At 37.4% G+C, this 12,041-nt stretch overlaps 1 protein-coding gene across 1 annotated transcript in view; it reads right to left on the bottom strand.

Annotated features, from left to right (window-relative positions):
- Window positions 1-11,271, bottom strand: part of LOC128025478 (cadherin-12) — a 136,908-nt gene extending 125,637 nt beyond the window's left edge. Inside the window, exon 1 of the mRNA XM_052611876.1 lies at window positions 10,658-11,271. The gene's annotated coding sequence lies outside the window, so the exon portion shown is untranslated. The remainder of the gene's footprint in view (window positions 1-10,657) is intronic.
- Between the last annotated feature and the right edge of the window lie 770 nt (window positions 11,272-12,041).

Below are 12,041 nucleotides of genomic sequence, written 5' to 3'. Positions count from 1 at the left end.
GCAAAAGCACTTTATTTGACTTCCGAAAGTAGATGCATAGCAGACTGCGCTTGTTGGAAGGAGGAACTTCTCATGGATCGAAAGAACAGATCAAATAGAAGATTAAAGTGCTAGATCTTTGCATGGATAGATAGATCGTGTAGTTTTGCACAATACCAAGAGAAAAATATGTTAGGGTATGGGATTATTAGTTGATATTATATGTCCTGTTATTTGCAGCCTAGGTTAGATCAGAAAAGTTGTTTCTAAAGCTGAAGGAAATACATTTTGATGAAAGATTATGAAACCTTTATGGTTTCTTGTTTGTTTTTTATTAGGGGTGTATTGGTACGCAAAAATCACGGTTCGTATGTACCTGGGTTTTAAAGTCACGGTTCGGTTCATTTTCGGTACAGTAAGGGAAAGAAATGCAAACATTAAACTGCAGGTTGTTTATTACTGTTAACTTTTTTTTGCCTGCTCATATTTAAAAAATATATATAACTTTTCCAATGTGTAAAGTGCAGCTAAAACAGTTTCAGTTTTTAGATTTCGTAATTGCGTTGGACCGATCGAAATTAAGAGCAAAGGTCTGTTTAAATGTCGACGGGAGCTGCGTTCGAATTACAATCGTTTTTTTTCCTAGTTGTAGTGATGTTCACACTCGTGTGATGGCTTTTGAAAACCTTAGGCCGGTGACACACTGGCATATTGCACCTGTCAAACATAGTCTATTTTGCCGTCAATACTGTTGACGGTGTCCTTTATCAGTAGGCTTTATATTTATACTCAACATGAAGTATAGATATTGTTGTCGTGACGACAAGATCCTGGTCTGTCTGCGTTCTCCCTCTATGTCACCTACAAAAGCAGCAGAAAACGCATTTTTGTCAGGCACGATTCTGGTGTGTAAAGACACAGAAAACGCGAAGCAGCCGTCACACAACTGACACGCAGCAGAAACGCCTCGCTCACGTCACGCAGCCAGTGTGTCATCGTACTTAGAATCAGCTGCAGGGCGGATTTGTGCTGAACGCGGAGACTTCCGCCACTTAATATGTTTGTTTGGAAACACAAAATATTGCATTCGGTCATTCAGTACACACGTGCACCGTACCGAAAACACATACACAAATACACATACCGCTACACCCCTATTTTTTATATATAAACCTATCATGCAGAAACTACTAGGGATATTTATTAACAACGAATATATATATAAAACTAAATATGGTTGAGCTTGATTTCACATTGTCTTTTTGTATGGCAGAGGATGTTTTCATATTGTTGCCATCTCATTCTTTATTATTATTATTATTATTATTAATTAACTTCTTTTCTTCTTCTTCCAAGCCACCTCTGCATTGGCAGAGAATTTTTCGACATCCCACCTTTTCTTTCTCTCAATGGAAAAGCAATAACATTTACATTTAACAGACGCTTTTATCCAAAGTGATTTTATCCACTATTTTTTTTTATCAGTATGTGTTCCCTGAGAAATGAACCCAGGTCCTTTTAAACTTCTAACTCAATGCTCTACCACTGAGCCACAGAGCCACAATAATGTGAGTTCTTTATTGTCTGCAAATATTTGGAGAAATTGCAGAGAACAAGAAAGAGGGATTAAAAAAGTGGGAAAGATACTGTAGTTTGCGCATAGTTGAAGTGTTTATCTATTACGTAAAAGCATCAGAGTGAGATTTTAGTTAGTATGTAGATGTGTTGAAGCATGATGTTAATGCTACTGCCATTAAGTATGTGTATATGATCAGCTGCCGGAAACAAGCAGGGAGGATGGAGACAAATCAATATAAACGATGGCGAGAAGCGGCTATCATTCAGGGGGGAAACAGGTGCAATATCTCTCTCAGATAGAAGCCCATCCATCACAGACTTTAATTTCAGATGTTTAGTCCCCCTCCTGCTGATTGTCTCAAAGTGTGTGTGTGTAGGTGTGGCAGGTGGAGGGTGACGGAGGGGTTATATGTTCAAAAAAAAGAAAAAAAAAACTTGAAAATGGTAGAAAGGCTGAGGTCTGGAATGGCAGAAAAAAAGACAAGTGATGGAAATTAGGAAAAAACAAAGAGGCTTTGTTCCGGTGCCAAGTGAAATGCCTTGCTGTTTGCTTCAAAGGGTGAATCTGAACTGCAATGGACTGATTTGAAATGTTCTAATTACACGGCAGCTCTCTGTGTTATACAAATATCACTCTACTCACAAAATAGCACTCTTCCGAAGGTAAATATCGTATTAATTTGTCATTCAAAGGTTTGGGGTTGTAAATATTTTTCAATTGTTAATATATTTAAAATGTAATTAATTAATTAATTTATTTTAAAATGCAATTAATATGAAATTTGGGGTCTGTAGGAAGTGTCAACAGCAAAACAGAAATCATTCTGATATGTTGATTTGTCTGCTCAAGAAACATTTCTTATCAATGTTGAAAACAGTTGTGCTGCTTCATATTTTGAGCCTGGTCTCATTGTTTATACACAGGTATTAGTATGCAACGTTTACAAGCACAAAACACACAATTTGGACGTATTTCGACATTTAAAAAAGATTATTACATATTTACAGCTAAAACATTTTATAGCGATTATAAAAAAAAAAAAAAAAAACTTTAAATGTCTAACACCAAAATATGCAGGAAAATTACCATTTTAGTAACAATATAGCATTAAAAATATATTTTGAGTCACTAATCCCACTTCTTCCTCTAAACCTAACCATAACCATTTTTTAAAAATATGTACAGTATAAAGAAAAGCATGACAGACAGACAAGTGCGTTCATAATCATTTACATATTAATCAAATATCAAAAGCAGCATGAAAAGTATGGTTCTATTGTCAGTCACAGCATATCGGAGTAAACTTCTTTTGTGTCCAATTGCAAAACAAAGGAAATATTACATAAGTCATCTTTTTTTAGGTTTTAAAGTGTAGTCTTGTTTATCGTGTATTTTTCGAAATGGGATGGCAGCAGAAATCCCACGGAACAGAAGGAAAATGTTACTTCATGCAACTGAAAACATAATGCCATTGATATGACAACTGACAACTGAATACAATAAAATAAAATGATAAAACTGTGATTGCAATATTCAGCTTGTTGCAAAGCATCCTGGGATTGCATTCTTTCTGAAGGACATATCCAATGCTGCCATTGAATTTGGCTAAAATAAAGCTTTTATGATGCTTAGCTACGTAGGCAGCTCAGTAGCTTTAGGAACGTTGTCTGTAAATGCCGTATTGTTGCCTCAACCTTGAAACACGTCAAAATGATTTTCATTCTCTTTCACTTTTTTCCAGGCTGCTATCAGTTGAATGCATCGGAGCTCTTGCCTTATATGTTTCAAGACTTTTATATTAGCAGTAACAATGTCACAGCAACGGATCTATCTGTAACCGTAAGGTGACATCTCAGTTGTATGCAAGCAGACACATGCACATGCTAGTACACACACAAGCAGCTCTGCCTGTGATAAAACAGTGTAGAAATTAAGATGAAGCTTTAAACTACATATGGCCCAAAGTGAAGGGAGTCCAAATAATCTCAATTATTGATCAGCATTTGGCAGAAGGCTCTCTACGGGAGTGTTTGCGGCACTGAGTGTTGATGGCAGGCATATCCGGATGAGTGATCTGGTCGGATCTCTCGCTTTGGATGAAAATGATAATGGATACTCAGATGCACACACGCACACACCCAAGTTCAATACCAGGAGCTATCATAACTGTGAACATAAAGGAGGGTAAGAGCTGCTGCTATGGCTTCCATTAAAATTACATGGGTGAAGAGGAAGTAGAGACGGGAAAGCAAGAAGAAAGATCCTAGAAAGGGTTGGAGAAAAGATGCTAGATGCAGAAAGAAAATGAAGAGATTAACCAGAGCACAGAAATAAAGAACTTAAAGGTGTAGTTCATTTAAAAACGAAAATTCTGTCACCATTTCTTTCTTTTTTACCTTCATGTTCTTCCCTGTATGACTTTCTTTCTTTTTTTTCTTTTTTTTTTTCTTCTGTAGAGCACTAAAATAAGAAATTGTAAACACAGTTACAGCTGTGCTATTTCCATGGAAATAAATGGTGGCTTACGCTTTCAAGCAACAAAAAAAGCTTCATAAAATAGGTCTATGTAACTCATGCGGTATATTCAAACTTTCTAGAGTCAAATGATATGGAGCATTTTGTGACAAAAAGACATTTGGCAGTCTTTCCCTCCAATAAGCTGTTATTCATTGCGAATAGATTATAAAGTGAGTGAACAGAACCGGATCAGTCGGATTAATGAATCATCTAGACTGAATTTCAAATCACATTCTGAGTTTAATAGTGATGATTCGAATGATTCAATCAAGAATTTAACATATCTTTTTTCCAGTCAGTTATAATGTGCATACAATATAGCAAGTAAAACAAAGCACTTTTTTCCCAAGCTTTTTTTATGATGTTTTCTAATTTATTGGAAAAGCGTATTGAAAACATTCTTCAAATTTGTCGTTTTTGGACGACATGAGGTTTCCAGAGGTGTCATTTTGGGATTAACCATTCCTTAAACTAAGGCCTTAATGACTTTGACTTTACATATGTATTATTTTGTGATAATAATTCCAGAGGTATTTATTTATGGACGAGTTTGATTCATTAATAATCATTCAGACTGGATTCCAGATCTCGTTCTGAACCAAATCTGATGATGATTGTAATGATTCACTAAAGAACTGAAAATTGTGGCTTGATGTCAACTTCTTCTGCAGAAGAAAGTCATATCATTTTGGAATGGCATGAAGGTGAGTAAGTGATGACAGAGCTGTCATTTTTTGGGTGAACTATTCCTTGAACTGTCTGAGGCCTTGTTGACTTTGGAATTAGAGGGGTTCAGCTGCCACCCATTCAGTCTCCAGGATATCTGCAGGCCTTCGTCAATCACACAATATGTACACAGGATTACGGTGGATCTTCCCTGCAGCCTGCGGCGGCGTGCAGCACACCAGAGAGTATATCCTTCTCTTTACAGCACTGCCCAACCATTCACTCCCTCAGAGCTCTTGCACTGCATCAGCGATGGCTTATTCAGCTGCATTATGCATTGAGATCAATTTAAGAGAGAACCAGAGATAAGCGGCTCAGGTTTGTGTGAATGAAAAGAGCCATAAGGAATAAGGAACTCGATGCTTTGGAGTGTAAAGGGAGTGTGAAGTGACTAAGAAGTGTCTAAAGGACATGTTGTGAAGTATCCCTGGGCCATAGCATCTACTTTAGCAGCTTTCTTTTCTCTGAAGTCCACTTACAATGTTAAAGGTTTCTTGTAGCAGAAACAGTTATCTTTTAGATTTTTGTGATCATTTGTCTCCCTCTTTGTGACCTTTAGAATTAATAAACACTACATATTTCATCTACTGTTCCATTAGTATTCCTACAGTACACAAATGCTCTTTTTGCATATGAAATAAGTAACTGCAATTACAATTTGTGGGTTTGCGGTGTATTCTAATATGTGTGATGCTTCTCTGGTTGATGCAAAACATAATACATATTCTACTTACACTACATATTCAAACATTTTTGGTCAGACAGATTTTTTAATTATATTTCTAAAAGAAGTCTCTTATGCTCCCCAAGCCTGCATTTATTCAAAACTACAGTAAAACTGCAATATTGTGAAATAATACTGCAATTTAAAATAATTATTTTCTATTTGAATTTGAAATGAAATTACATTTATTCTGTGATTGCAAAGGTGAATTTTTTCAGCATCATTACTCCAGTCTTCAGTGCCACATGATCCTTCAGAAATCATTCTAATATGCTGATCTGGTGCTTTAAAAACATAATATATTATAAAATACGGAAAGAATTTTTTTTTTTTTACAGCGTTACAACCATTCCCGGTTTCCTGTTTTTCAGTTGCTCATCTCTAACATTAGGATCATTCAGAAGGCTAAGCAGAGTGGACAGAGTGGACATCTGAATACATTGTCAGAAACAATAAATGTGCAAAAAGTGCATCTTTGGCTCATCTATGAGGCAGATCTCTCAAAGCTATATGTTTGTACCTTATATACACCCAGTGTGTGTATGTTACCCTTTAATGACTAATAGAATCAGGCTCAAATGTATGGCTTCTACAATTTTTATGACAGTGTATAAGCTGGAATGTTTTTTGTTTACCTGTAAATAGGTGTTATATACTGTATGTATATAAGGGCTGCAACATGTTTATATGTGCTTTCTGAATTACCCATTTTTGCAACTTATTTCCATAATGGTCTGGTGGAACACAGTGTGTCTATGTACATAGTGCACTTAATTATTTTATCTACAGTTGCAATCAAAATTATTCAACCCCCTTGACCTGCAAGACATTTTGTTGTGGAGAACGACATTTTATGAATTCAGTTCAACAAAGGCATCAGTAAAGTATTAGAGAAGGTTTGTTAATACACTTTTGAGTGATTCTGAGAATGGAACACTGATGAATCATGATGAAATTCAAACTGGCTCTAAACATTCATGTTCAAAATTATTCAACCCCCTTTTTGCAGAATCTTTTATTCTTTAAAATCACCAATAAACGCTGTCTGTAAGTGATTAGAAGCTTATGTCACCTCTCTAAAACAGTCTTGGACCATTCCTCGCCTGAATGAGCTTGCAGATCACTGATAATCTTTGGTTTTCACATTGCCACAGCTTTCTTCAAATTCAACCAGATATTTGCAATGAGAATTAAGCCTGGAGACTGAACAGGTCACTCAAGTACATTCTATGACTGATCTCTGAACCAAGCAGAAGTAGATTTGGATGTATACTTTGGGATGACTGTTGTGCAGGAAAGTCCATTGATCATCAACTTTAGTCTTTGCACCAAAGGCATCACAATTCTTGTCAAAATGACCTGATACTTAGAAAGAATCCATGATGTCCTTCATACAGACATGATTTCCACTTCCTTCTACAGTAAAGAAACCCCATAACAGGACTGATCCACCACCAAGCTTGACGATGGAGATGGTGTTCTTCTGCTTATGAGCTTTGCCATTTTTTGCAGCAGACATACCGCTGATCCATGGATCCAAAAAGTTTCAGTTTGGTCACATCACTCCATAAAACATTCCTCGAGAACTCCACAGGTCCACACAAATGAATTTTATCAAGTTCAAGTTGGCTTGTTGTTCTTCTTGATCAAGAGTGATATTCTACAAGATGTCTCAACATGAAGGCCATACTTGGCTAGTGTTCTTCTTACACGCTGCATTGAAATGGTTTTCCTCCTTTCATCGGGTCATCTTGCAAGTCTTTGGCTGTACATTGCAGGTTTTTTCTCAGTTGCTCTGATTAAACATTTTATGATATTGTGCTTTTTCTTCCACACCCTCAAAGGTTTTCTGGTAAAACACACTTAAAGCTAAGAAATAAGGCTGAGAGCTGTGTTTCTATGAACTTTCAATGTCTTGGAAATCGTCATATAGCCTTAGCCTTTCTAAAGTAATACAATAGTTCTTCTCTTTTGCTTTTGTGAGATCTCTGTTGACATTTTTGCTACTCAACTTCAATACATGCATGGGCCAAACTGTATGTGTAACAGCTCAAGCTAATTCTGTTTTTAATAGAGTTTCTAAAGGCTTAATTGTGTTTTGAGACTGTTTTATTCCCCACCATGCACATAAGTGATTTAAAAACAGCAATGTTGAATAGGGGTTTAATAATTATGACATAGCAGTATTATTAAAAAAATCTTATAACTCAAATATATTACATTATATATTGACAATATCCCTTTCAATATGCCAGTGAACTGTTATAGATGCAAGTTTTATTATATCCTGAATCTTCAGAAAAGCTTGTATTTGTAAAGTACTGCAGTCCCTGAGGGGTTGAGTAATTTTGAATTGCAACTGTATTTAAAAAAACATGGTTCATGATATGATGTTTAATTTGGTTGTTTTATGGTGATGGATAGGCATGGTGGTTTTATGGGAATGGTGAAGGGGTTCAAGGTTAATCTGGATGTTTGGGTCTATAGCGCACACACACACACACACACACACTCACAGATATATCAGTGTGTCCAGCTGTTATTGACCCTTGTGCTCGTGTCCTTGGACCTGTGCCACTTCATGTCATCACTCCCTCTCAATTCCAATTGAATCCTGATGAGAGGGGCATAGGGACATGTCGAATCTTGTGCTCTCGTTCTCCTCCGTCTCAGGGTTCCCATCTGCTTTGAGCTGATTAGACCTCATTTAGCTCACCCTCAGAGTTGTCTCCCTCCCTCGGTGCTGATTGTCTCTCTCGGATCTGTCTGGCTCTTGTTACCAACTGGTCAAAATAGGATTCCTCATTAAACCCAATGCTAGCACATCTGCTATAATTCCCTCTGGAAAATAGGACTCTTGTTGGGACATGGCTTTGTTTTCACCAGTAGCTCAGATCACTAGGAGCTCTGCTTCTTCTACTGTCTGCTCTGATCTTGAGCACAAAAAGCAAACCAAGACCTGTCAACTCGGGGTTTCTAAAGTAAGTTCAGGAGGGATCTATTCTATCTATTGTCCCTGCCTACTGATTTCAGACACTGATTGAAGCCTGACCTTCCTTGCATTTGTAAAGGCTGGCTTGATTTTGGCTTTATCTGTGAGTTAAATTCCATCTGACTGACTGCATTCATCTTTTTTAATATACATTTTCTGTCCCAGAGTGTCCCACAAATCTGTGCAACCTTTAACAGATGGATGGGATCAGCTTTTTTTTTTTTTTTTTACTGTGTGGCGTTTGCAATGCTGCAACAGTTCAAGTGAAAATAGGTGGATAAGTTAGAGATGGACCGATATTGTGTCATATTCCTAGCACATCACGTCCTCTCATTTCTGACAGCTAGAGACAAGAGTCTGGAGGAATTAAAGTAGATGTCACAGCTCACCTCCTATTATTTTTAACGCTGTTTTCTACTTTATTCTAGGAATGCTGATGCTGAATTTGACTATACATAAGGGATTAAGCCACACCTCTCTTGGCTCACACACACACACACACGTAACAGCTGCCACATTTGCACAAACAACCACTAAAAATTATAGATATGTTGTATCTGGGGGAAAACTCAACACCAGAGTGTGATTCTATATTTGGTTACACTTATCATAATAATGAGCAATTCTGACAGTCATGAAGTGCTTTCTAACATGAATCACTGTGAATTTGATCATTGTATTAAATCTACAGATGATGTCATTTTTGCATCTCAATGCAAAATGAGATTCTGAAGCATTTAGGTTTCTGAAGCGTTTCCCACGAGAGAAAAAAAAAATATATATATGTTAGGAGTTTTAATGGTTCAACAACTTGTAGAATGGTGTCCAAATATCTGGGACTACTTGTGAAAATATATATAATATTTTTTCATTAAGCGTTTTCCTTACAAATTATATGATCAGGAACATTTTATGAACATCTGCATGAACTCAACAAGAGTAAAACCAGATCATTGCGTACTCCAGCATGGTTTCAAATGTTCCAAAGAGCATCTTGTGCTTCAGTGGAAGCAAGAACATCTAGTCTTTTGTATAAAGAAGTTCACTTGGTTAATGATAAATTATTATCATTCCTCTTTTGTTGTCCAGGTATTATATAAGCCAAATTGTGCATTCTCACATAATTCTAACTATGGCACATCTGCTAGTGTATGTGTGTGATTCACATACTGTACCTCAGCAACACAGAACTGCTCGAGTTATAATCCCTCTCGCATGTCACAAAATCCATAATCTCTGTGAGATTAAATTAACAAATACATAAACACCAGACCCTGGCGCTTTGTACATGCATTTCTCTGTTGATAGTGTGACAATGACGTGGGAGAAACAAAGATTAACAAGTGCATTATGTGGATTAAGTCTCGTTCTTCACAACATGTTGAAACTGTTCACTGCACTGCTGTTTCATATGGGAACAAACTGCCAGTTGAGATATCCAGCATTGCTAGTAATTTGTCTGTTCTTTTAGAGTCCTCAAAAGCACTTGAAGCAGATCCTTGATGTTGCCCAACTGTCTCTTAGTAGCAGCTCTCTCTCTTTTTCTTTTTTTTCTTTCTTTTTTTCAACCTGTGGTTAACAACTTTGTGTTAGTGCGAAGCAAAGCGCGCACCTGCTTTTATATGTAGGCTACATGTTGGCTCACACTCATAACTGAAGCTCACACACACACTTCAAGTATGAGTGTTTGTACTGGTGGGTTGCAATCAGGACTTTCACTCCAATCTCTGTGAGCATCGAGCCAGTTTTCCCCTCGCTCTGAACAGTCAGGCAGCAAAACAACCATCTCTCTGCTCAGACTCCACAGTCAAACTCTCATGCGTTTCCAAAAAGGAGGGCAAAAACTGCTAGTTTCTAAAGGGTACAGGGATTAATCATGGGCTTGCACTGAGTCTTAGCACTGAAAGTATTGCAATTTACATTGACTGAATGTCTGGGCATAAACACTCATGACTGAAGATGCTGACATATCAGTGATTTGGCTGGAGCTCGACAGGAACCCAACACTAATTTTAGAGAGTTATACATTCTCTGTTTTTGCTCCACGCTCCCTAAAACACTTCATTACTGCCCTGGCAAGAAAGTCCACGCAGCAAAACACACACAGACTCAAGGGATTTGAGCATAGAACACATCCTACCTTACTTGAGTCCTTTTCCAAAGGCAAAAATTAGATGGAGGCTTGAAATAAGTAAAATCCAAATGCTTCACAAACTCTTTTCCGTCATCTGCCCTCAACCTCTTTCCCCTTTTCGTTTCACCTTGCCTTCGTGGTTTTAGTTCCTTGTTTTTTCATCTACTCTCTCTCTCAGCAGTCTACCGTTCTTGTTCATCCTGTACAGTACAGAAGCGGAGACATATGCGCGTGCCACTACTGAGAAAAAAGGTTAAGCGAGTGCGCGCGAAGTGTAGATTCCTGCGGTTTTCGCATGCACAGAGAGCGCGCGCGTTTGCGAGTGTCTGAGATAGAGTGACAGTGAGTGAGCCTGTCCGATAAAAAAAAAGACAGAGCGGAATGAGGGATGCTTTGCTGACTGCTTCGCTGTCTTCGCGGTCCGTAGCGCGCGTGATTGGAGAGAGTGCGACCCCTGTCAGGTCTCCGGAGTGAGGGATCTTCATCAACTAGATTAGAGAGATGGAGCCTCCCCTTCATCCCTCGTTCCCTCCCTTCACCCCTCCCTCCCGTCAGTCCCGCAGAGAAGCAGCGATCGGGGCGGTCATCGCAGGGATATGCTAATCATCCCGTTCCTCGGGTCTCACGGGAAACGTGTCTCTTCAAAACTAATGCACCTGCAGATGGCCTGTGTTAGTCTGGTTTGTTGGTTTCTCTATATTAATTTGCTTTTGTGTGCAGGTAAATAGATGCAAGCGAGCTTGTGTGTAAATTATTTTGGCACAATGCTTGGTACAATGATTTATTTCAATTCAGTTCCAGATTGTAAATAATGGAAATGGGATGCATTTTAATTTTAACTTAAAGTGACATGCAAATTTAAATACGTTGTTTAGTTATTTAGTTTGTAGTTTATTATGTTATTTGTATGACACACTTTCACAGTTTAACACTAAGCAAACATAATTGTTTTTTAAAATGATCAATATATAATTTATATAATATTTATTTATATTAAGGCATCTGAATATATTTTGCAGAATATTTTATTGTGTAATTAATAGCCACGTTATAATTTAACAGTTTCCATGGTTGTGTTAATTGTGTTGACAGTTTAAAACTCAATTTAGTGAATTATGTTCAACATGTATAATCATGTTTTGTCATGGAAGTCTAAAATGACAACTCTAAAAAAAAAATATTTCATTACAACAACAGAACTGAAGTGATTTCATAATGTGATAAACCCCTTCCCCACCCCCTTCCATGCTAATCATGTTGTTTATTTATTTATTTATTTATGTGTCTCTGCAAGATGTTTAAACCATTACTCTTAAGAAGTGGCAGGTCTTCATCAATGCTGACCTATTTTTGAAGGATTCCTGCTGCTCAGCAGAGTCAGTAAATCGAC

Source organism: Carassius gibelio, chromosome A12, assembly GCF_023724105.1.
Source record: "Carassius gibelio isolate Cgi1373 ecotype wild population from Czech Republic chromosome A12, carGib1.2-hapl.c, whole genome shotgun sequence".
Lineage (NCBI taxonomy): Eukaryota > Metazoa > Chordata > Actinopteri > Cypriniformes > Cyprinidae > Carassius > Carassius gibelio.
Note: the sequence above shows the minus strand (reverse complement) of the source record. Positions and strands in the feature narration are given on the sequence as shown.